This window comes from Athene noctua, chromosome 15, assembly GCF_965140245.1.
Source record: "Athene noctua chromosome 15, bAthNoc1.hap1.1, whole genome shotgun sequence".
NCBI lineage: Eukaryota > Metazoa > Chordata > Aves > Strigiformes > Strigidae > Athene > Athene noctua.
The window spans coordinates 8,909,614-8,935,688 of record NC_134051.1 but is presented as its reverse complement, the minus strand read 5'-3'; the positions used below and the strand labels follow the sequence as shown (position 1 = coordinate 8,935,688).

The following is a 26,075-nucleotide window of genomic DNA, read 5'->3' as shown; positions in this document are numbered from 1 at the left end:
TGCCAAGGATCATTAGTGCCACAGCCATCATTCTCTTTTGCTTGGATTAGTTTTTTCCATTTTTCGTTTTTTTAAAGGCAAAAATAATGGCTGGTTCCTGTTAGATCAGATACAGACAAAATAATAGTGGTATCACAAAGATTGAGGTCTGCAAGATTAAATTTGAAAGGGAGGAGAAATGATAGCTTTGGCCTTGCTTGCTGTTACACCAGCTGTATGGATAAATGACTTGGTATGCAGATAAGCAGGGCAAAAATAAGAGATGCTCAGGAAGAGATGGCAAGAAAAATAGGAACTAATCAGCAAATTCAACCACTGTAATAATGCAGTAAACATGGAAAATCAGATTATATTAGCTCCTCTACCTCTCATTGTATATATTAGCCACGAAGTCATCGATAGGCAATTCACTGTAAAGATGTAGTGCTGCAGATATCGGGGCTCCCCACTCCCCGGGGAAGGCATTTGCGATGCTGAAGGGGAAAGTTGTCTTTTGAACTGCATAAGGAAGAAGCGGCTCAAGTCGAGCTGGGGAAGTGCTTGCAGCTCTCAGAGTTAAAAATCTACTCTCGGGAAAAGGACAGCCAGTCTATTTGTCCCCAGTGCCCAGGCAGCAGTAGCAGTACGTGCTGAGGCATGGCTTCATTGCAGGCCTGGGATGTTCCCCTGGTGTGGCAGAAATTGGTCTGCTGCAGATTGTTTTCAATATATATATATATATGTATATATATAATTTTTAATAGTGAAGTCTATTTCCATTTTGTTCAATATCTCATGAAGAATGACAAGTAGCCACTGCAGCTTTTTCCCTTGAGTTCAAGTAAAACCAGCATGTAACATTATTTGCAAATTAGCTTCATCCCTCTGGCTCCCAGTTAAAGTAGGAACGGCTTGGTCTGGGGTCCCTCCCAAAATATCCATTTAAGCCATGTAATGATTCCGACTCTCTCGCGCATAGTAGATGAAAGAAGATCCACGATTTATTTTTAAAGCTTTGAACCCCAAACATGGTCGATCATAGAGGAAAAAAAAAAAATTAAAAAAAAGAGAAAGTCAGGATAATACAAAGCTGGAAGAAAAGCAGCCCTATACTTCACAGTAAAATCAGTTTGGTTTTTTTTTTTTCACTTTTTTATTAACAGCTCCAACTATGATCAGTGCATAAATCTACCTGCAACACAGGATGTTGGAAAATTACCGAGACACAGCCACGTCCTCCCTGCTGCTTGGTGAGAAAGGAAGGATGCGCCTTCAGGTATGGGCTGGTCTATTGTTTTATCCTCTGTTCCCTGCTTGCATTGCACTAGAACTACTTATTGCACTGACTTAGAGGGGGAAAATAAGGTGTTTGCAAGAAGGAAACTTCAGAAGTGATTCTCCTGAACTTGTCTTGAGACACAGCTAAATTGTCTGCCTGAGACCTGCTCTGCACCCAAGCAGCTCTGGGCTCTGCAGCTCTATCTGCTCTGCCTGACTGGGCAGAGGTGGTTAACGGTGTCATTTTTGTCATGCGTTTGCTGTTGGTCTTAATCTGCCCCTGTGGAAGTTAATTGTCCATCTCCTCTCGATGATAAAGGGTTAGGGCAGCGCTGGGCGCTCCTGCAGCCGGGAGCGAAGCAGCTCTGCTCTCCTCCCTGCAGCAGCATTGGGAAGCGGAGCACATGCTCTGCAATTACCCCCTTCCCGGGTCAAGTCGAACACCGCATATGAAATTGCTGCTTCCCCAGCACTGTAGCAGCTTCTCGAGGACTGCACGAAGGGCTGAGCAGAATGAATCTGCGATGGCTGCTGCTGAGCAGCCTTTCTGGTGTAGGAGCAGAGCTAGACACTCCTCCTGGGCTTTCTTAATTCAGCCTCAATCCACGCACTTCAAACAGGAGCCTTGTTTTAGGGCTGTGCCGAGCACTCAAGTCTCACAGCAGGCTGCTCTCCTGCCTGTAAGGGCCAGCAACAAGAAAAAAAGCCAGTTTTACTTTGCTTTGGAGAGGATGAGGCTTGTTCCCCCTGAGCAGGGGAGGACAGAGGAGCAGCGATTCCTAGGACAGGGAAAGGGAGGGCTGGTGACTTTCAGAGCATGGATTTTCTGACAGTTGTCTGACACTAGGTTCAACCCTGACAAGCCACTGTCTCTGAAACACTGGCCCAGCATGGCAACCGGATTATAGCCATCACATCCATCTCCCTAGGGAGAGAAAAGGGATTTGCAGCCACCGAGGCCAGTTTAAAAAAGGCCAGCCTTCTCCTGCATGAAAGATTATGTGCTTTATGAATTTTTCATAATTCATAGCTATATGCTGAAATATGTGGTCCTGGAGCGAGCAAGGACCCACGAATTACTTAATTTTTGGCAACTGGTCAGCACTGCCGTGTTGTAGGTTGGGGTTTCTCATTTATCTGGGTTGGTTAGTTGTTTGTTTTGTCTCCTGAGCAAGTGGTTTCACGCAACAACATGAATTAGCCTATCTGCATCTTAGAGTTTATAAATGCATGTCCAGTGGGACTCACCACTTCCAGTAAAGCCCTTTCTTTTCTGGTGTCTGTCACTCCAGTTTGCATTTCCTCATCACTGTGCCTGTGTTTGCTCCCTGCAGTGACCATTTGGGACTTGCAGTAGACAGATTGCTCTCGCTGGGGCTGACTTTCATCCAGTGCCTCTTAGGAAATGGCTGTGTGTGAGCATTGGGGTCCCCAGCGTGTAATGTGGGGTGCTGAGGAAACCCATGGTAGGACCTGGTGTCCTGACATTGTGTTGGAGTGTGGCCATGCTGGTGGGTAAATGGGATAGTGAGATGTGCTGGGGGTCTCAAAGGAGCTGCAGATTTCATTGCTCGAGTAGGTCTTTGTTTCATGGATGTATTGACCAGCACCAAGGTTTCCTCATCTGGGAAATGCTGGGTGTCTTCGAGAAGCAGCTTAGATCAAGTTGTGACCACTGAGGGCTCTTGGAGTGCTGTTGAGTCATGTCTGGGTTATGCAGGTACTCGGATACATATTTTCCAAAGAAAAAGACAAGGAGGCAAAATGGGGGGGATAGGTGTTAGAAGGGGGTTAGGTGACAGAGCTCCTCTCCTCATGCAGGGTAACCATTTTACTGAGTTTTCAGCTGGTTTTTGAGACTTCTGCCACTTCTGCCTCAGCTGTGGTGCTTCATCAGCACATGTTTTAGCATGGTGAGCTCTCCCCAGAGCTCCTCTGCAGCCAGGGCTGGTTTATGTTTTTCTCTTTAGCCTCCCCTGCACTGGAACGCGCCATGCACAAGTGTCAGAGCCTGACACCACATGCTAAGAGATGCTGTGAAGGTGGGGTTTGATCCCTGCAACCTGCATTTCTGGGGAGAGCTCCAGCATCCTGCTAGCCCATGGGGGGAGATGCCTTTTCACCCCTTCCCATCCTGTATATGACTCCTCATGCTGCGGCACATCCATGCATGCCTCCCTCACCCCAGGGAACTCCGCGTTAGCACAGGGAAACATTGAGTAATGCTGCACATTCAATAGCTTGCTCCTCTAGAGTAAGGCAAGGCTGAGTGTAACGCCTTTTAATGTTCCTTCTCCTAATTATCCTCTTAATTACTCAATGAAATGCCCAATAAAACAAATCACTATAATTTCTGTTTTATTCTCTGCCTTTTGCGGTTTTCTTAAGAGCGCAGGATCCATTAAGGAGGCGCTTTCTCATGAGGGAATACTTTCCAATAGATCATACTTACAAAATGGGTTTATGTTCCTATCCTGTGTTTCATCCTCTTTTTCTGTGCCAGTTTGCTAATTACTGGAGACACTGGTGGTTGGGAAGCACTGCCTCCCTTGCTGCCCATCCCCGCCGTAGTGAAGTCACAGCTCTGGGTTTGTGACATCCCCATGGCAACGGCTTGTGATGTCACTAGTGGGGATTACAACTTTGTGAAGCATCCAGGCACAGGCAGCAGGCTGGAACTCTTGGGCTCTCACATGTTTTTAAATAGAGAGGAATTAATATGCAAGAAAGTCTCTAAGAATGCTTTAGGGTTTCCTTTTTTCTTTTTTTTTTTCCTTTCCCCTCTCCCTAAAGAGGGGAAGGGTGGTGACCATGGGGATGCCACTAGCAGTCCCATTCCCTGGCCTGCAGCAAGCCCAGCTCCCTCGTGCAAATTTGGCATTTGCCTGGGGGGAGCTGAGCCCTGCAGTGGCCCCTGTGGAGGGTCCTGTGGCCAAGGGCTGGTGTGTCGGACATATCAATGTCCCTGGGGACTGCAGGTGACCCCCCACCCCACTCCCTCTGACTCTGCACTTCTCGGTGGTACAGTGAACCTACACCCAACCTGGGGGCCATAGCCCCCTGCAACAGCACCCCCTGCCCAAGCTTTGCCCCCAGTCCAAACTGCTGTCTCCATTGGCTTTCTTCAGTGCTTTTTGTCTAATACTCATAGTATTAGCATAATAAGATGCTGTTCATGCACAGAGAGTGAGGGAGGAAGATTCATGTGCATACCTCTCCAGCAACAGGAAAATCATGTAATAACAATACTTTATTTTGCAACTGGGGAGGAAATCCAGCTCACATGGCCAGTACCGCAAGCTGTGCAAGGTGTTTAAACTGATGGCACCAAAACTTACATGGGGAAGACGCCTGACTGATATTTATGTACCTTATTTAGCCAGTAGAAGCAAATCAAGCAGGCGGAAGAATCAATCTCTTTATTTTAGTTTTTCTAAGGTAGGAATAAAAATGATATTTCAAAGGCCGATGTGTCTCAGCTGAGCGGTGGTGGGGAAAAGCAGGCGCCACAGAACATATTGTCCTGTCTCCTGGTTTCTCAGATCATAACTTCTAAGCTGGATTCAATAGAAATAAATGTTCAGTAGTTCCAGTGGTGGCCTTTGGAAAAGGAGCTAATGGAACAAGACAAAAAAATCGTTACAACATTTTGACAAGCGCTTAAATATTTAATGCTATGCATGGCACAGCCCAGTTGCGGGGAGTTGGTAGCGTACCTGCAGGAAGCTGTGCCCTTCGTTAGCGAGAGATGGAGGAGTCCTGCAGACGCGGGGAAATTAAGCAAATGCTATTTGAGCTGTGCATTGGTAAACAAGCTGAGGGCAGCTATGGCTTCGGCAACCCTGTGCTGTGCAGCAGGCGAAGGGCCTGGTGGCATTTCCTGCGCTGGGGACCCATGGAGGAAGAGGAGGGTGGATAGTTTGTGGAGAAAGCCACTGGAGGAAAACATGAAAACATGTAACGTTACCCTGAGCCAAGACAGGGGAGATGAAGAGGCTACAGTGATTAAATAGGATCTGCTGAAATCCTTCCAAAGCAGGCTTAAGAATTAAGAGCCATCAATGTCACACTGAGGGTCACTCACTGCAGGACACCTCCGGCCTCCCCCCATGCCTCTGTTTAGCCCCATCTGAGTGTGAGGAAACACATCCTTCATTTCAGAGCCCACCTGGCTATTCCACCCTGCTGCACAATAGCCGATCTCAGCAAGGAGAGCCTCTAAAAAGCAAACTTGCCCGCAAGGGAAGGATTTTATTGTGTGTGCTGAGATTTGCTTTGAATTTGGGTGTCATTAGGAAGTTAACAACGGGGGAAGGTGGTGAGGAAAGAAGGCAGTGAATGTACTGGCTGGGTTCACATTGCCTTCATGCAGAGGGCTGACAGCTGGTCCCCTGTCAGCAGCAGTGATGGAGACTAACCTGACGAAGTGTCAGCCAGCAGTCCCTCTGTGTCGGTGCTGGTGTGGTTTGTTTGCTCAGATTCTTCCCACGCCCGTGGGACTTGCAGTGAAGCCATGGTGCTGTGCTTTCTGGCTGGGGGTGCTGGCCATGCTCTGGATCAGGGTCTCATTCAGAGGAGCCATGGCCTTGGGCGATGCTCCTGCAATACCCTGGTCGCAGATAATACACACGCACCCCTGGTCCCTGCAACACCAGTATGGAAATATTGGTGGTACCAGCCAGAGCTAGGACTGAGCCCACCATGAAACCTGCAGGTGTTCCCTGCCCGGGAGTGAGGTTCCAGGGTGTCTTGGCCTCCTTGATCACAATGACCAAGGCTCCCAAAGTGGGACCTCGATTCCTCTGCTACCATGGAGCAGAAAGCCCCAGGTGCCACATACATGCACATCCCCATTAGTACTGTGAAGCAGGGCTGCCTCTTCCAGGCATACGTGGCAATGAGCAGAGCGCCGGAGGGACCGTCCTGAGTGACAAAACCTCTGTCTGATCTGGGGCTCCCACTGGACGAGGTTGGTTTTGTTAGTTCCTTCTCCCCCCCCCTTTCTCCTTTTTTTCCACAGCTGGGAATGGCTGGTCACAGCAGGGAGATTTTCACACATCATTAGAGCCAAGTGTCCAACTCCATACAGCCATCAACCCCAATCAGAGCGATTTAAAAGGCAGTGCTTCCTTTAATCATCCGGGGATGCTCAGATTTGTTAGTGTGAACCGAGTGCTCCCGGTGATCCCATACGTCGGAGAAGCAGGGGGTTGGAGTGATGGGAAATGATGCTGAGATGAGACTCATGATATTGAAAAGCAACGGCTCCTCACCTGTGCATCAAACCTGGAGGATGAGGTCCTTTGCTGACTGTCTCTTTGCGTTTTCCTGCACGGATGATTGGAGGTAGCCACAGGTCTGTGTCTGCACGAGCAGGGCCTGCGGAAGGGCTGCTCTCTGCAGCTGAGACCTCGAGCAAGAGGGGATGTATAAAAGTGTTCATATGCATAAGGAGAAAACCTCGGCACCAGCAGTTCTGGCTCATGATATCAAAGCATCAGTCTGCACAAGGGCCTGAGCATTGGAGGTGTCCAAGAGAATTCTGGGTGCCGCATCAACCTGCAGCCTCCACAGATCTCCCCAGAATGAATGACTTACCTGAAATCTTGGAGCTGTGCTTCATCTCTCACTGTCCCACCCAGCTGACCCTGACAGCTGTAAAAGTGTGTCCCGGGCTTCCTGAAGCGATGCACCTCGTGTATGTGCAAGCACCAGGAGACATGCAGGCACAAGGTCCCTCCTTCCTAAAGGGCATCCGCAGCCCTGCGTGCTTGCAAAGCTGTGCACACACGGTGCAGTGACGTGCATGCTGTATTTTTTCTTAACTGTATGCCACCATGCGACCTTCTCTTGGCCTTCTCCCAGGCCTGTCACAGCCCCACATACTGCGTACATTGCACGTGGATACGGGAAGGACAAACACATGAGAAGCATCACAGAATTACCAACGCACCTGACTGCATGGAGACAAATGTCCTTCCCAAATGCTCTGGCGTGCGCAGAGACGCTTCCGCAGCGCCTGTGTCTCAGAGCTTTCAGTGCTTATGATTTGTCCAAGGACAACTTTGCAAAATGTCAATGTTTTTATCAAAATTCCCTGTGACAGGCTTCAAGTTTTAATTAAAGGAACTTTTTTTTTTTTTTTTAAATGGATGCTAGATATTTTTTTCTAAGAAAGAAAATGTTTTTTCAGGGAAAAAAATGCCTGTCCCTGTGTTTTTGCTTCTCTGCCATGTCTTTTTGGCTGACTCGCTTTCTAAGACAACCCTGTGAGTCACTCCAGGAGGAAGCTCAGCAGCCTGGTGGTCCTGTCTCACGGGTTCTTCTGAGAGTGGCACTACCAAGACTGTCGAGGCAGTGTGCATGCACCATGCGGTCAGGATCCACAAGTGCAAAGACACCTACAGCGCTGCACGGACAGCCAACCAGCACTGCAGATAAAGTCAGTGGCTTGCAGACATAGTTGTGCCTCAGAATCCCTGAGACCAGCAGCTACACAGGCAAAGGCTGGGAGAAATTTTGCCATTAACCTCTGAAAACCAGGAAATTTGTACTTGTGAAGCGATCAGGTTGGTGTTCTGCCCTTACTGCTGTTAATTAAGGATTAATAGGACTGCAGTCAATGGTGTAAGAGACAGTCATGACATCCTTCTGGATTTTGATTTGATCTCTGCCTTTCGTGGTCCTCCCTTTTGCTCTTGGTTTTAAAAGCAAGTCTTTGATGGGAGGTGGCAAAATCTCACTTAAGCAGCGTTTTCCTGGCAACAAACATTTGCTTTTGGAGCTGCCCTCATCTGTTGGGTAAACATGAAATTATCATCTTTGACTGGAACTGATCCTCTGGAGCCATGCTATTCCACTGGGGAGAGGTATTTTCAACGATTTTCAATGTGGATTATTTTTGTGACTGACTGTAATAGTTTCTTTGGCGGTATTAGGGCTTATTATGTCAGGATTTATTTCGGCATGAAGTGATTCGACATGCTGTAGTTCTGTAACTTTCCTTTGCATGCTGAAATCCAAAAGCCCATCTCCTGCTTCCTCTACGGGCACAATGGAAACAACCTTTCTGCAGCCGGACTCATCTCCTGAGGTTAGCTTTCCCCAGTTGCTTCATAACTGCTGAAGGAGCAAATTTAAGGAAACAAATTTCCTGCAAAAGACATAAAAATTCATCTAGGTGAAAAGTCTATAAAAAAGCCTCCTAGAAAGAGGAGGAGAGGACCACAAAGGAGAAACTGTACCTTCAAAGGAGCAGTGCAGGCACTGGGAGCTCCCTGGCATACGCAGAGGGGTTAGCAGTGGAAAATGCAAGTGAGGATTAAATGTGGATTATACTGCAGCAATGCTGAAACATTATCAGTGCTGAGACATTTAACAAAGGGCTTTATTTCCTTAGGAGAGGAACTGCTGGACCCAAAGTAGTCCTAGACATCGCTCTTCAGGTGTTACTTGTGATGAGCTGGTGAGGCAATGAGTATATATTGGCTAAGGCAGTATGTTGTGGCATCTGGTACCTCCGGGACACCTTGGCGATGCAAGCTGGTGAACTTGCTTCTCAAAGATGTAATATGGGATTTTGGCAACCACTCCTCATGCTCCACCAGATATCAGAAGAAAAGGTTCCCTTAAAAACCTTCAGTGCTGTTCAGTGCCAAGTAGAAATGAATTGGTAACACTGGCATTAAACTGGTTACTGTTCTCTTAGCTCCATTAACATCATTAAAATCATCTAGGACCTTTGGTTTATGGTTCCTGTCTTGCTGGGATTGAGGAAGGATTCGGTTCGTAATTTTTGGTCTACTCTCAGTCAAAATTAAGACTTATGTGTAGGAGCTCCTCTGGGCTATGCAGTCAGACAGTCTTGAGGCTTTCTTGGTTTTGTGATCTCAGTTGAACACTTCCACGGGGCAAGCACCAGCTCAGATCAAACTTTGACATGTAGAGGTGGATGATAGGGATGGATTGACTAACTCACATTGATAGAGATGGTGGATGCCTGGAAATTAGGACTTTACTTGCCCCCAAATCCCACCATACTCAACAAAGGGCGATGGGCAAGTCTGACCTCCTTGAACTGAAGTCTGTATCACGCTCTACTTTGGCAAAAGGAGGCATCTGCAGCCTGCTGAGCAGGCTCGTCCAGTTCTCTTCACAAGCTGAGACCCTGCGGGGGTGCATGTGGGAAGGGGATGAGCCCTCTGCTCTGTAAAACAGTGAGCAAGGCAGTGCTTGCACCCTGTGTGTGGCAACAGGGCACCCATAGGTCCCCTGGCAAGAGCCCTGGGGCTGGGAGGAGCAGAAGGCTGTCTGTCCATCTGTCCATCCTCTCCCACCATACGAGCCTGAGTTAGCCTCAGCTACTTTTGGCAGCCCGATTCCCTGCTCCAGCAAGTACTGGGCTTCTTGGGAGGCAGCAGGGAGAGGAACACTCTGTTCGGCAGCTGCACATTCCATTAATTTAATGAGGATTTTTTTTTTTTTTTACAAGGCAGATGGTAAAATAGCTATTTTCTGTTGTCTGATAAATACCATCAGCAAGGCAGAAAATGTACAATCTCGCCAAGTCTTTTCTGATTCCTCGCCCTCCTGTACTGATGCATTTCCCTGTTCTCTACTGGCAGCCCGTGGAGCTGGGTGCTGGGATGGGAGGAAGAGATGGGACACCAAGGCAAGTCCAAAATTGCTGGTGGGACCCATGTAATAAAACAGCAGCTTCCCCCGATTGGGCAGAGCCTCTGTGTCCTGCTGGGAGAGCTGCGCTCTGGCAGCCTTCGCCGATCCAATTCTCACTTCATCTGATTGCAGTAATAACAACTCGCACAAATTTCCTGCCTCAACCTGAAATCTTCCAGCTCTGCAATGCAAATAATATAATGTGTGATGAGGAGCCCGATGACGGGGACAATAATAATAATAGTGATGATGCCTTTATTCAATGAATGAGTGAATCAAGCAAGCAAAAATAAATGGTATTCAGAGCCTGAAAATCAATAGAAAGAGAAATCAGGAGGAAATGCAGGGGGACTTACATCTTTGGGGGAATGCTGTCCTTAGAAATGGCGTGAAGGAGAGATGAGCAAAGCCCTTTTGGGCTGGGCACTCCTCGTCAGCCTGTGTCGCTTCTGGGCTCCCTCCTCTCCTGTGATTATATTGCATTTGCTGAGCTCACTGCTGCTCTGTGCCTGGTCCCAGCCTCTCTGTGATCTCTTTGCCCCCCTTGATTTACAGCTCTCGTGGGCTCTCTGAATGTGTCTAAGCAGTTGGCAGGCTACAGACCTGACCTGGGGTTGGTAATAACTTGTCTTTTGTCCCATGCCCAGGAGGTTGGCTGTAAAAGACCTCCAGACATCAATTTTCCTCTCCACCGGGGTGGAATTGCGAAATGATGAGTTGGTCTTTGCCCTCATTTATCTCTTCTTTCTCTTTCTCCTCCTCTTTTTCTTTTTCTCTTTTCTCCTTACTCTACTGCTCATTGCTCTCTCCTTCCCCCCCCCCCCCATTCTACTATCTCCTCCACCATTTATCAGCCTCCCTCCCCTTTTCACATCACTGCTTCTCTTCTCTCCCCCTCCTGTCCTCTTCTGCCTCATTTTTTCCATGTGTTTCTTTCCCATCTCAAAACTTCCATGTTTTTTTTGCTGTGCATCACAGTTTCATATCTATACCCATAATAGCTTGCTAATACAGTAATTCTACAAGAGACCCTTTAAAAACCTAAAGCCTTGTCAGGCAGCAAAACTCACCTTTTAACTTGGCTTCCTCTTTATCAGGGATTCATTTCAGGCAGGATTTCCATGTGCACAGCTCTGCCACTCTCTGTTAGTAAAAAAAGGATTAATTCCTTCAACAGGTGAATAGGTTTCACAGCTCTGATGAGCGGGATATATTCCCCATTTCCCGCAGGTACATGGGGGATTTAATCATCTAACATGGTGCTTGTCTTTGTCGAGTGTGTGTTTAAAGGTTTGTGTTACATACTGGTAACTGTGCAGAGACCTCCTGGGGAATGCCTTCTTTCACCAGCAGGGTATTCCCATGAAACCTTTGCATTATCCAAGGGATTCTTCCTCTTTCTGAAGAGATGCTGTGTATCAAGTTTGGAGCTGACATCCTGCTCTCTCAGGTGGTACTGGTGTGGGTTGAGGTTGCTAAATGCTCTACCCCAGCATCACCAGTGCCAGTCCCTGCCCTGAGGATCTCAGATGCTTGGACCTATCTGCTGAAGCCTCCTCTGCCTCCTGTCTGTCCCTCCACACAGTGCTTGCTCAGGTGAGGGTCTGGCACTGCTGCTGCCTGGCAATGACCCTTCTCTGAGTGGCATCTTCCATAAGCCTAAAGAAAAAGGACAAGTTTCTCCTGCCCTTTACACTCTAGCCTCTTTTGATGGTGTCTGCAGCTTTGTATTGTGCTTAAATCTATGCAAATCTGTTAGTAGATAAAATATTCAAAAGATAACACTGGGAAATTGAATCTGACTTGCAACTGTACTGGAAAGAGGCACTTGGTAAATTGAATCAGACTTTTGCTCCTTTTGCCCCAACACCTCCAGCAGGATCTGCCATAGGGCAGTAGGGAAATAGCAGTGTCCGAAAGTCCTCTCCCTCTCCACTGCCCTATGGGCCTGGGGATGGGAGGGATGAAGAGACCAGGACATTCTCCTGTATTGCAAATACTGCAGAAGGACTGATCTCTCTTGGGCTCCCCAGTGTCAGCCAGTCTCCCTGCTGGTCCCTAGGCCTGTGTGGAATGGGTAGTGTTGGATGTGCCATGTGGTTTCTCTGCAGTAGTGGCTGAGGTAGTGGTGTCTTGGGTGGAACATCGTGTGTGATGGCAATAAGCAGTGGGCAGCCCTCAGTGCTAGCAGCAGGCAGCGAGTAACTGACTGCCAGTTCCTGATATGGGGTTGCCAGCTAATCCCAGGATAGAGAGCACAAGTTTCATCATCTCTGGTAGGTTACTGAGCAATGGGGCAGGAGATGGCACTGGGTGGGGAGATGTGACTTGCAAATCTTCCTGCCAGGCTGTTTTCTGGACAGCACAAATCTGGAATAATTCCCCTGGCCAGGCCACCAGCTTTAGAAACAGGAGATGAGGTAGGAGATAATACGGCATGTCTAGTGCCAGGTATTTAAGAAATTCTAAGTACATTGCAAACAAGGAGCTGCAGGGCAGCATTGCTCTTTCCATTTCACTCACAGGAAGGTCCTTGAAAAGTGGAGTACTTTCCAGGGACCATAATCTCTGTTTTATATTTACAAAAGTTTGGGACAATGGCTCCCTGCACTCCATAGCAAAATTACAGAAATTATTCATCTTTTCTAAAAGAAAAGAGCCTGATCTAACAGAGATTCAACTCTGGACTAGGTAAACCTCAGAAAATGGCATTTTTCAATAGCAAAAGGTTGGCCAGCTCCACACGAGACAGGATCTTCAGCAAACAAGATGGCCAGACTGTGGGGAGAGAGTCTGCAGATAGAAAGGAAATATATCAAAAGATTGTGCTGAGATGTATTACCTTGCTAACTGGGTTGTGATCTGTCCTTCGTGCGTTGCTGAGTACAGTAGTGGTTGCCATCTGGTCCACCTTCATCATCTTACTGATCCTTACCAAAACAGTTGAGAAGGGTCAAGGAGCCCTGTTGGAGGGACCAGAAACTGGCCCAAGGAAGTCTGTGGCTTCCTCTATAATTTAATGCGGTGCTGATATTCCCTTCACCTGCAGTGTCAGACCAATGTTTCAAGACTTCCAAAGACTCTGCATTCTGATGGCCAGCAGGATCCCAGTTTGAAGGACAGCATCAAATAACTACAGCTGTGTGGACAGAGCTTGCAAAGATGATAGAGCCAAACTCAGTAGCAGCAGGCAGCCTAATGAGGGGCAATGGGCACAAAACCAGCTTGGGAGGTTCAGATTGGGCATTTGGAAAAAGATGTTCACTAAGAGTGTGGCACAGCACCAGAACAGGTGTCCAGAGAGGCCGTGAGATTTCCATCCTTGGAGGTCTCCAGGACTCAGCCACAGTAAGCCATTGCTGATCCAATGTTGCAGATAGTTTTGGAGATAACTCGGAGGGGAGCTCACTCCTGCATCCAAAGATCAGAGGAGTTTCACCTTCCCTTCTCCTCAATGACATGCCTGGAAGAGACTTTCCACCCCACACTGTTGTGTACCTGTGGGTTGAGAGAAGAGCCAGGCTTGAAATGTCACCTCATTAGAGCTGATAAGTCAGGTTTATTACAGAAAAGGAGCCCTATCAGTCTTCTTGCTCCTGAGGGGACTAGCTCTTCAGCAGGAATAACAGGGATTTTAATGGAGTTAACTGAAATTTCCACCAGGGAGCTAAGATGTTGGCATTTAGCTGAGGAAGAGAAAACATCTAATTTTCTTTTGGGAGAAAATCCCTCAAACCTGAAGAAAATGGCATTTTCTCAAAGTGGAAGGAGGGCGCTCCTGACACGTTGGATTCCTGCCTGAATGGAGGCTGCATGCCTGGGATGGTATGTGTGGTCTGTTGGGGTTACAGCAGATGGATTAGCGCTTTCCTTTTGTGGAGGGTGATCTGGATAATTTGGGAAGGAGATATTCGTGTGTGTGTGGTGGAGGGTTGACTTTGTGAATATAGGCCATGTAACATTAGTTCCTTATTTGCAGAGAATGTATCTCATTCCAGAGACTGTCAGGGCTCACGTGTAAAGCGCTGGTGACTGGTCTATGGTGGCTGGTGTCCCCAGAGAAAGAGCAATGGGTGCATCTCAATAAATATGTCGGAGAGTCCCACTAGTGGCGCTCTCAGAAACAACATTGTCTTTAACTTCCTGCTGGGAGAGGGACACACATATTTTGGTTAGTTGGCTGCAGCCCATTTTGTAAGCGTGGAGACACCAGGCGTCACTAGCACAGCAAACCCCAATTAGTTCTGGAAGCAGCACACAGGATTGAACTTGCTCCCCAAGGCAGCAGCAGGGAAGCCAGACTTGAAAGCAGTTGTTTCCTGGGGCAGGCACAGAGTGTGCAGCCCTGTGCCCAGTGCCGGCGCTTGCAGAGCTCCGTGGCTTCCCCGAGAGGAGCAGCGGCTCCAGCTGGCCCCAGGAGGGTGTTTCTTTGCTAATAGCTGGTTCAAGAGACCAGAGTTGGCAGTGCTGGGTTGTGATAACTGCACTGCAGTGCTGCGGATGCCAGCAAACTCTGTAGATTAAATCCCAGCTAGATCCCAAACCAGATGTTAAAACCATTTCCAGCCAGCTCCATCCACCTTCAGATGCAGACCCAAAGTCCCCACTTGCAGGCACATCCCCACCTTTACCAGCTTCGCCCTAGATGGGTCAATAGTAGCTTGGTAGCACATCCCTGGTGGCCAAAAAGCCATTTTAAAGCAGGTTTTGCTGCTGTTACTGAGTTGTGCACTATCTCTGCTTCCTGCCCTGTTGTCCAAGGTTACTCTGGGTCTGCCCATGAGAGCTGCGGTCACTGCCAGGACTGGTGTGCTGACGTACCCTCAGCCATCAGTCTTTCCCTTCTCTTGCCTGGGTGTGAAACCCTTCCTCCAAATCAGCTTCTATCCCCTTGGCTGGAATGGGGAACCAGTGGAGCAGCAGGAACGCTTCGTTTTAGAAGAAATGCTTTACTGGGAGGCAGATTCAGGTGCAGGTGAGATTTCAGCAAATAACACTGAACTTCTGTGTTATGCAGCTTCCCCCAACAGGGGTTGTTTTGTTGCAGATGCTCCTTCCCCGCAGCAGCGGTACCCACCTGAGCCCCAACCCTGGTCCTGGCCCAGCAGCTGCTCTGCCCTCTGGCTCCCCACTCCAGGGGCTTTGCTTCATTAACTTTCTGATAAGTTGAGAGTTCAGTGCTGAGTCTTAAGAAATCAGCAATAATGCCAAGCCTTCATACAAGAGTAAAAATAGCCCTAATAATTTAGTCAATTAGTTAATTAGCCTCTTTTATTTGAAAACACAGAGTGGCATGGAAAGACTTCTGCTGGTTTTGTTATGCTTTTCCCATTCACTTTGTTTGCTTTTCCCTTGCCATTTTCTCTGCTCCCTGACATGGATAGACACAGGGACCCAAGGCCCTTCAAAGTGGTGTACGCAGGGAACTGAGCACAAACCAGTGCAGGATGCTGCACAGAGCCAGGGCAGTGCTGCAGGGAAGTAGGACTGGTTCTGGTGCCCGGACTTAATGTGTCATCATGTCATATTGGGAAGCAGGTAGCTTCTTTCCATGCAGTCCCTTCCCCATCCCACCTCTGACCCTTCATCACAGGTAGAAGCTGTGGCACATTCAGGATGACTCACAGCTCTTTGACAAGTGTCTAAGGGGCCATACTCTGCACCTCGCTGTTCATAGCATTGCTCCTTTGTTCCTAGCTAGAGCAGGCTGTGTTAGTCCTTATCTAGTGCTTAGACTAGAACTGACTGACAGGTGAAAGAAGGCAAAATAAAATAGGCATTTACTGGGGGGAATGGGGGTGCTAAAATAGCACAAGGCTCAAGGCAAGGGGACTAGGTTGGTCCTTAATATGTTGGCATCCCACTGTCAGCTTGCACCTGCCAGCCCCGTGCGAATGCATCCCTTGGTCCCCACTGTTCCCACCCAGCCCCTATGGATCACGTGTAGTGTCCAGGCAGAGCTGCTTAAAACATTTGTCTTTGCCCCTTGCATGGCTGCACAAGCTCACACGGTTTGGGAGAGCTGGTGGTCAGATCCCCCCATCCTCCTGTGACTCACATGAGTCCCATTCATTAATGACCTGGGGAGCTGAATGAATTCTGTCTTCCTGAATTATTTCTGAAGATATTAGATCTTCTCAAATTGTTCATCTTCCCCAGAAATGACAGCTCGCAGGCACCTGGGAATAAATGGTGCCTTGGAACAATTTCATTGTTTCTATTCCAGGCAACAGGAATTCCTCAGATCTCGACATCAGTCCCCAAACCCTGGCGTGTTAGCATAACCTCCAGACAGCTATGAGTTTCTTGACCCAGAAAAAGGATGAGATTTATTATGAACCCTGGGAGACCAGTGTCCTTGCAGCTCATGTACCCTAATGGTGTGCAGCATACTGTGTGCTCCTCTGGCTGGAATTTTCTTGTCGAAACAGCTCTCTGTCAGCAAATGCCACTTCCACGAAATGGGCTTTTGTGTGTGAAATCAAATAAATGTTGATTAATTTTCATTTTGGAAAAAGGGAAGAAAACCCCAAACCCTGTTAAAAATGTCAAGATGCCGTCTCTTTTCATTCTCGCAAGAAGGACTTCAATTCCTTATCTCTTAATGACCTTTTGTTTAAAGCCTTTGTGTTTTCTAAGAAGTATTCAAAAGGGATGAAGCAAAATGAAGTGTTAAATATATTTTGAAGCAAAATTTGTCCATTTCCCTGAACTTTTTTTTTTTTTTTTAATTTAAAGGAAGGCAGGAATCGCACTTCTTTTTTCTCTGATTTTTTGCCTTTTTGTCCTAAACCAAGCATACTTTCCAAGGCTCCCAGCCCTGCCCTGGCTGATGCGTGTCAGCCTCTCCCACTATGCTCTGCGCTGCGGGGACAGCTCTGACTCCTGCCTTGACCCTGCTCACATCGTCTAATCTCGCGGTGATGGTGCTGGAGCTGAGTGTAAGGGTCAACCCTTTTAGCCCTGCTCGAGGCTGACACCTCTCTCTGCAGCACCAGAGCCTCTGTGGTGACCTGCAGGCACATCCCCTCTCGGCTTCTGGAGCTCCTACACGTTTTTGTAAGCTCAGGGTCCCTTGCCGCACCAAACGTGGATGACAGCATCCCAGAGCTCTGACTCGAGCCAATGTGCAGGCACAGACGTTGTCGTGCCATCAAACCATGGCTGCATCCCGCTCCCCTTTGGTCAGCAAAATGCTCAGCCATCCCGAGGAGCTCTTAGCTCTGACTCCCTCTCCCTGGCAGCCCATCTCCTCCCTAACCACTTCTACCTTCATGGGGATGTTCTCTCATGCTGAGTGCAGCATTCCCCAGCAAGTCTACCTAATCAAAAAGCTTAAAAAAAATTGTCTTAATTGCTCATTACTTTTTTTAATTAGTGGCTAAATTGGACCAGCGTCTAGCATGAAGGATCCTTTTTTTCTGCAAGCCAGGGGTGATGTATCAGCATGTTGGCAGAACACTGAGCTTTCTCACCTAGCCCTGGAGTCCTGCCTTTGTTAAGATATCACACGATGGAGGATGTATTCATGGAGAGAAGGCATTTGCACTTGCTCAGTGAGTGTAAATCATAGTGGACCATAGTGTAGCCCCAGTTGTGTAGCACACACCATGTGCCTTGTGCGTGCTTCAGCTGCAGGCTGGAAAGGCAGGAGAGTAATGCAGGGTGCTCAAGGCAGAAGGTGACACCAAGGTGCAGTCAGTTGGGACAAAGCTTTCATTGCTATGATAGCTTATTTTTAGAGCTGGTCTACATTGTTTCACACACATTAAGGGTTTTTGTTTGCGTTTTTTGTTTTATCCTGGGAAAAAGGTTTTTTGACCTACATAAAAAGGTTTGCATAAAGCTTTTGCATCCTTCAAAATCACTCATAAAACTTTTTTCTAGAAAAAAAGAAAAAAGTTGTTTCAAGTTATTTGAAACTAATGGAAAAAAATTCTCTCTGATTCTGTTAGTTTTCCTTCCCTCATTTCCTTTTTTTTTAAAAACTCTAAGTAAAAATCAGGGTAGTGGGGGAGAAAGGAGTCATTAAAGAAACCCAAACATTTCTACCTTCTACTTGAAAGAACTAGAGCTGAACTGGAAAATGTTCTTTCAAGTTAAAGAAAAAAAAAACAGGAAAAAGTTTTGGCTGAAGGGTAAATATAAATGTTTCCAGTGAAAATGTTCTGAGGGGAGAGTGGTTATTTTGGAGCGTTTCTCTTCCCCAGCCCCATGGGATGCCCTTAGTTGTACGCTTAGAAATGTGAGATGCACAGATCAGAGCCAGTGAACGTTTGGGTTCCTCCTTGGGGCTGGGACTCCCCTGCTGTTACTTGGGGAAACAAACTCTGGATGGGGGCTGCAGAGTTAGCACGGTTTTGCTCCTATGTTAGTGGACCCACATGGACAACTTTACCCTCTGGAGCTGGAATTTCACCCATCAGCAGGGCACAAGCACTTGCTCTCATGGTTAATGAAATCTCCTGTCTTAACTGAGGCTACGAGAGGCAATTTCAAAGTCATCGAGCCTTTATTAAATCTACATCTCTTTCTCTTGCACAGAGCAAAGCTCTCCATGCATGCACCGCTTTTCATTTTCCTGGCACCACATCCCTCTCTGCCTTCTGACACATACGTCTCTCACTGGAATTTCTTCTCCCAGCCTCCAGCACTTGAACAGCCGAGCAACGTTTGTGTGTTTCCAACAAGTAGCTGCTGAGCCTGAGAAACGCATTAGCTGCCTGACCTGGTTCCAGCCAGGTGTGAAAAGATGCAGTGGCTCTGGCTCTGTTCCACCTTTTAAGACCATGTGAGGAGATGCAGAAGGCTTCTTCTCTCTCCACCAGTTCGCATCATTCAAATCTACCTAGAAAAAAAAAAAAACACAACTGGGATAGGAGTGGCGAGAGGATAGATGAAGCCAATCACGGGGAAAGCTGGGCAGATTAGAAGGCATTTACTGGGCTTTCTGTACTAGAAATGAAAGAAACCCCTTCAATTAGACATCCGCCCGAGCTGCTGAGCAGGAGGGGATAAAAGCTGAGATGCTTTTGCAGGAGCAAAGGGAATTTGCCAGCCACAAGACTGGGCTCCAAGTCAGATGTTGTCGTCAGAAGGGGGTTCAGCGTGTGGCTGGCGTGGAAGCAATGGTGCTGAGGGGGGACCTTCCCTTGGAGGGCTGCCAAAAGGGTCCATCCCACTTCTCTGCCTTCCCTTGCTTTCTCCTGCAGCTCTCCTGCTTCTTGGGGACAACCCGTTTTTACAGTCCTAAACTTGTGCTCAGAGCATGGGAGCTTCACCTTGGCAAGGGCTGGTGCTCATGTCTGGAACAATAAGCTTGCGCGTCTGCTCGGGGAGGTGATGTGGCTGCTGAGCAGTGTGGTTACATCTTATGATCCTCATCCTCTGGAGCCAAGGGCCTCCTGCCCCCATACCTGCACGTCCCAGATATCAGCACACTCAAACCCTGGCCAGTGCTTTGGGTCACTTGTCACCATTTTGTGAAGCAAACAGGGCACCTGGGAAGGGAAGAAGCAGCTGTTCTGCCTCGCCAGGCTTTGAGCGCGTGCGCACACACACACACACACACACAGAGACAGGCTCCCTTTACCTAATAAACAATTATTTAACAAAGTATGCAAATAGTATAATTACTGTTATTTGTTTAGCTTTTATAAGTGTTTAAAATGTAAATGTCAACTTCAGGATTGTTGCAGGGTATGTGTGTGTTCTTGTTGGTTTTCCCTCTCTTGCGGGTGTTCTCCCCAGATCACAATTTGATGAATTTCTCCTTGTCCTAGAAAAAAAAAGCTAATGTGATTTCTCTGCGATTACAGCAGAAGATGCCAAAGTGGGGATTACTCACAGTAACTCCTCTTACTTAGCAGATCTGAGTGGGAGGCAGTATTCATTACACCGAGCAGAGAAACAAAGAGGAAATGTCTTTCACCCGAGTGCTTGTGTCTGCCGAGGCAGCATCCTCGCTGGTGCCAGGGCTTCCCTCCCTGGAAAGCACAGGGTCAGGCAGGGCAGCAACAGTGATGTCGGGACCTTGGCAGTGGGCTCACAGGGACCTGCTCCCAGTCTGCCACAGCTCCTCCATGCACAGGAGGAGTGTTGAGTCTGAACTCTGTTTTTTAATACTCAAAGCAGAGCCCTGGCACTGAGTACAGTGATTTTTTCCAAGGGTATGTTCCACCATCACCTGTCCTGGCTTGCTTTTGTTATAAATTGAACACTAAGGAGATGGTCATCAGTAGATCATAGCCTGTAGTTCACACAGTTAATCCAAGGCTTGTTACCATCACTTGTGCAGGACTTGGGGAGTCAGTCCATACTCTAGATGCTATTGAGCGACTCTTTCAGTCCAGTATCAGCAGCTGGTCCATGCTGGGAAGGCTGTTATAGACAGGGCAGGGCCTCTGAAACTGCAGCACCTTTGCTGCTCTTTCATGGATCCCATACCCACTGGGGAGGACCCAACCGTGCTGGAGTTTAAGAGCTTTCTCAGATGCAGAGCTGCAAGATGAATCCAGTTGGATTCATCAGCTGGCAGCAAGCCTGGCACCAGCTTGCCGTTCAGTTGGCTCAAAAGCCAGCCTAGGAGTTGGCGTGAAAAGAAGAAAGGCTGCATCAGTCCTGTATCCCACCCTCCATCGCCTTCATGGACCCCCTCCATGCAGCATGCCAGAACGTGGAACTTAAGGTTTTCATGTGAATCCCAGGGTGGAGAGATTTCCACCTCCAGTGTGAACCAGGGGAACTGGAAAAAGTGAGGTAGTAAACACAACTAACAGCTTGGCTTCTGGAGGAGGAGGGAGAGCTTCACACCCAGCTCAGCACTGAGAGGTGACACCCAGAGTGCGGTGCATGGCCAGGGCACAAGCTGCTTGCAACAGAGCGGGTTCAGGACTTCTCCACATGTAGATGCTGGCACTGAACCGGGTGAGTCCATGCCCAGCATGGATCCAAGTCTACTGGGTTCAGTGGTTGCAGCTGAGGATGGGTTGGGGTGTCAACCTACACAGGGTAGTGGTGCAGCACGAGCTGGGCCCTGTGACATGGCTGTGGTATAGCAATAGGATGCTGCACCAGGCTTTCCTGCTGCTTGAGGTTTCCCCGTTGCTCTCTGGCAGGGCATGAGTTGCTGGCACAGGAGTGCTTTGGTGTGCTGGCTAAATACTAGGAGTTGGTGCATGACTGAGACACGTTCATCTCCTAAATGGGGCTGTCCATGCTCTCTGGGCTAGCTTGTTAGTGCCCTGCTGTCGGTGCGGGTACCTACAGCCATGAGTGATGCTGCTGGTCCCCAGACACTTGCACCAGTCGGGCCGTGGGGTGGAACCAGTGAAACCGCTTGTTTCTTAATTGCAAAGATAGAAATCCAATGACCTTTGGCAGATTTCATAGCCCAGCAGGCTCGTGTAATTGAAGCTGGTGATGATTTGTCATGGCTCTAGGCTCACCCTATCTATTTAATTCCTGCTTGCTCCCTCAGTATCTCTTATTCCTCTTTCTCTTTCCTTCTTTTTGGTCTCATTATCTCTTTACCTTTCTCTTTTACTCTCTTCAGTTGTAGTGCTTCCTGGCATGAAGAGGTGCCTCAGGTTCTATTTGTCTTCGAGGGATTTAGGTTTTGTCCCTCACACTATTTTCTCCACTTCACGCCCATTATTCAAGAAAACCTCTTTCTTCCCATGACCAGGAGACCTGCACCCACCAGAAAATTCCAGCCCATTCCAAGAGTAATCATAAAAAATGCATTGCTGTGGTCAATACCCCCAAAGCAGCCATGAGCTCCAAATCCCAACTTCCCATCCCCATCAGGTGAAGGTTGAAGCAACATTATTATTTTTATTAAAATTCCCTCGTAGGTGGCAGGTTCAATGCTATTAACATATTTCAGTTCAAGCCATTTTTATTTTAATTAGCCTTAAGTAATTAGTTCTAATTCATTGCCATTTTTTGCTCTGCATATTTTGGGTTATTTACTTCCCTTGCTAAGTAACAATTTGATGTAATTATGTGCTACTCATTCTTTCTATTTACATATGCTCACTCACTCAGATTTCCTCGTTGAAATTTCAACAGATCCTTTGAATTCCCTCTTGAATTGTTTTCTGAGTTGTCAGCGGTGTGGAAATTGTGGGGTGGAAAGAGAATTGATCCTCTTCTCTGGACATCCCTGGTGCCAAAGGCAGTGACAGTGCATGTGAGCACCTGGGCTGGCAGTGGGCTGCTCTTGGCAGGGAAGGTCCATTGCCAGGCTTTGTTCCTGGGAGTCTGGATTCCCATATGAAAGGATTTTGGGGATCATATCCAACTCATGTCTTCCTCTTGAGCTGCTTTAGCCCAGATGCCAAAGGGACCAGTTGCTGTTGCCACTTCGCTTCATTTTCCTTGTGCAGCCAAAGATGTTTTGGCTTTCCAGAATGGAAATGGCCTTTCTTTCCACAAGTGCAGTGCCTGCATTCCTCAAAAACTCTGCACCCTTTAAAATGTTGTAATTTTTTAGACATTTTGAGTACTTTGAACAAATTTGTATATAGCAGTTTCTTACTGGAATGTACTTTTATCTCAGCAGCCATTTTCCTAAATCCTCTCAAGGACCATATTCTTGTATTCATCTTCTTTCCTCAAGGATTGACCTTCTCTTAGCACTGTCTCTGTAGCTGAGCTTCTCAGAGGATCGTGGTTCATCCATCTGAGGCTATTTGCTGATCAGCTGCTCTGAATCCATCTTTTTCACTCTCTCAGAACTTGATTCTGAGAGGCCTTAACATGACTTCCTGCAAAAATGTGGATTTCATGCTCATATGGAGCGTGTGCATACCTGTGTGTATACGCCTAGCAACTTTTAAGTGCATTATCCAACTCCATCCGAATTTGATAGAGGGTAGCAGACTCAAAAATAGCAATCTCCCCCAAGGTTTGAGCAGACAGGCAGAGGTAGAATAGAGATGCCCTACTTGTGCTGAGGAAAAAGCTGCCATGTTGTGCTGAGCCTTTGTTTGATGCCGGCGAATCCATTTGAGAAAGAGCACACATCTCGGCACCCCACCCACAGGAAGGACTTCAATCAGCACACGCGCCTTCTCAGGAGCCCAAGTCAATCCAGCACAAGGAAAGCAGAATTTCATAGTTCTGGTGTTCATGGAACTACTTGGTTTTTTTTTTCAAGTAGCTTTTTCACTAAAATCTTATCAGCCCTTAGAATCCGTGTACCATTAGCAAATGCTGCTTGCTTCATGAATATGCGTGTTCACAATGTGTAGCATTGGCTTAACCGCTCCCATTGAAGTTGATAATAAAACTCCTGCTGACTTCAAAGAGAACAGAGCCAGGCAATGCTGAGTGCTTTGGAAAATCCCACCCCTGCTTGTTATTTTATTTTTAACACATCTACTCAGGAGCTGTGGGATGGGACTAAATACTCAAGAATGAGTAAAGAATTAAAAAAGAAAAGATCAAACAGCCGAAAATGAAAATCCTATTTCTGAAGTAAATATTTAATGACCGGTCTTTGGATCTAAGACTTACAGTGGCAGCAGTTCTCCTTTTGTGTGAGAAGGGTCACAAGCTGCTGCCTCGAGGCATGAGAGAGTCGCTAAACACCTCACCTTGGCCTCTATCCATGATCTTCTCGTAGAGGTCATTGGTGGAACTTTAGATCTGAATGACACAAAGTGTGGGACCTTCAAACTGTATCAAGGCTACACAGGCTTATAGGTTGGAGTGGAATTGATTCCTTAAATTCTGCCCCTACACTTGAGTTTTTCATGTCTAGGAGGGCCCAGAGAGGAACTGGTCCCCTCAGCTGGCACCAGGACAAGGCAAAAACTCAAAGTATCCCATGGGTTATCAACTCTGCAGACTAGCATACTACCAGTCTCTTCAATCACATCTTAAATGATCCGTTCCTCCACTCCTCTCTTGCTGTGTATTGTGACACTAAAAGTTGTTGCAGTTTTACAGCTCTTTAGCCTTTTTTTCAGATGAATTACATTCTCAGGCCTCCGTTTTCCCCATACTTGGTGCCATAGTTTCCAAACTGCTATGTGAAGGTGAAGGATCCCTACTACCACCCAATCTAGCAGAGCTAAATGCATCCAGCTGACTTCAAGGGGGCATAAACATGCTTAAAATTGTAACACAAGAGTGATTTCAACTGGGCAGAACTCCCTTAACATAAGCACGTGTTTACCTGTTTTGCTGAATCAGAGCGTGTTCTTCTTACAGGGACTTTGTGTTTTAGTATCAGCTATTTTGGTATCTCCTTCTCCTAAGATTATTTCCAGTGGAAAGAACACAGTATTTTTCATTCCAGCAGTATTTTTGGTAACAGTTACTATTTCCTGACAATATGTCTGTATTTTAGGACAAAACCAAATTACATGTTGGAAGTTCCTTTCCCCACTGCAGTTTCTCCAGCACTACTCACAGCCAGTAACATCAAGACCATAATCTGGAAGAGGCACAATAGATGCTATATTAAGTTTTATACAGACTTGCCATCAAATTACATGCAGTAGCTACTTGATCATGTTATATCAATCCGTTTTCGCCTGTTCATCGGAAAAGCAATTGCTTTTATCTTGATGGCTTAATTTTTAATTGAGACCTTGCAAGGATTTTACCCATAGTTTTTGTCTGATGACAGCAGAATTCTCCTGCCCATCTGTCTTAGTACAGTATGATTTTGTTGGTGCATAGTTGAATGATAAGGGGTATAGGCAAAAAGGACCCTCTCACTGTAACTTATTTTAAATATTTTTCTGATTTTTGTCTTCTATTACCTGTTGCTTCAAGTGAAGTCTATAAAAATCTTCACAGCAGTTAGGACTTCATGCTGTAAAACAGTCATGCTGAAAACAATTACAAATATGTTTTTCTTTTGCTCTCCTGACTGACACCATGCTTGAGAAGACTGTAAATTTACCATCAAACTTCTGCAGAGTTAGAACCTGTCTTTTCAGCTCAGAGATTAAAGGTAAAATCATACTCCCTGGCTATACCATATAATTGTTATTACCATACAAATCCCAAACACTTTGTGTAATCTTCCACACTGTTTTCCTAATAATCAAGTGCTTTAGAAGAAAACAGAAGGATCATAACTGTGGAAAATTGTATCATGTTTCATCTTTTGCCCATTCCCTGAGATCAAAAGGGTTAATTTTCCCTTGCTCTATACCTTGTACAAACTTTGTAGCAATATAATTAACTGAATTTGGTGCAGGTGAGCACAGAATAGGACATTATCTTATGATGTTATTTTATCCTACTCATTTTTCTTGATGGTCGATTCCTTAAACTTGGTCATGAAAAGACCTAGAGAGGTTGAAAGAGTCTCCAGTCTGGATTCAATACAAATTATTTCTAACTTCCATCCCATCTATTGTGCTTCTGGTTGGTATTTTTACTTGAAGCTTACTAGTTTGCTCGAAAAGCAGTTGTGAAGAGCTGTACTTGATTCAGTAGGTTTTATTATTTTAAAAAGCCTGTAAAGTTATGGTTGCACTTTTTTCTAAGTACCAAAGAGATCTTGGATAGTTGCAGAAGTAACCCACAGAATGAGTAGAAATCAGGAAGAAATAAGTTCATGCAAGTGCTGTGTCACCTGCCTAGTTGGAACCTGCATACTTTGTTCTAGATTGCAGTTTCATTCTGAAACTTATATAAAAGCACCTTATGGGATGAAACTTTTAGGTGTATTAAATCCATCCCATAATGTTTATTTTTGTATATGGACAAGAGATCGCAGCTTTTGTTTTGAGCTTTCAAAGTCATCATCAAAAGCAATTGTTACTTTTTTTGAATACTTACTTTGTAGTCTGGTATCTATCCTACACTAGTGAATTCATGTAAATCTAAAGAAGTGGTTGCAGGCAGGATGGCATCAGAAATATGGAAATATAGCATCTGGGTAGAAAGGGTTGGGTTTTGCAACATTTCCATTGAAATTATTTTTTCCTGCCAGATGAACAGATGCATTGAAAACAGACAGTCTTATCTGCAGCCTTTCTTTTGGGGAGATTAAATGAGTGAATCATCTATCAAAACATTATTTCATTTGATTAAACAGAAGACATTTATAGCATTTCTAAATATAAACCAAACTGAGTCAAAAAAAGAAAGGTTCACAAGGAATGGCCACTCTA

At 46.5% G+C, this 26,075-nt stretch overlaps 1 protein-coding gene across 10 annotated transcripts in view; it reads left to right on the top strand.

Moving 5' to 3' along the window:
• Positions 1 to 26,075, top strand: part of ELFN1 (extracellular leucine rich repeat and fibronectin type III domain containing 1) — a 110,176-nt gene that overhangs the window by 22,427 nt on the left and 61,674 nt on the right. For 8 of the 10 annotated variants that reach the window (XR_012634589.1, XM_074919139.1, XM_074919145.1 and 5 more), the window contains one exon: positions 1,143 to 1,255. The exons of 1 other annotated variant lie outside the window; for it this stretch is intronic. The gene's annotated coding sequence lies outside the window, so the exon portion shown is untranslated. Of the gene's footprint in view, positions 1 to 1,142; positions 1,256 to 24,886; positions 24,905 to 26,075 lie in introns of those variants that run through there. One more of the 10 variants, XM_074919148.1, reaches the window with a different exon arrangement.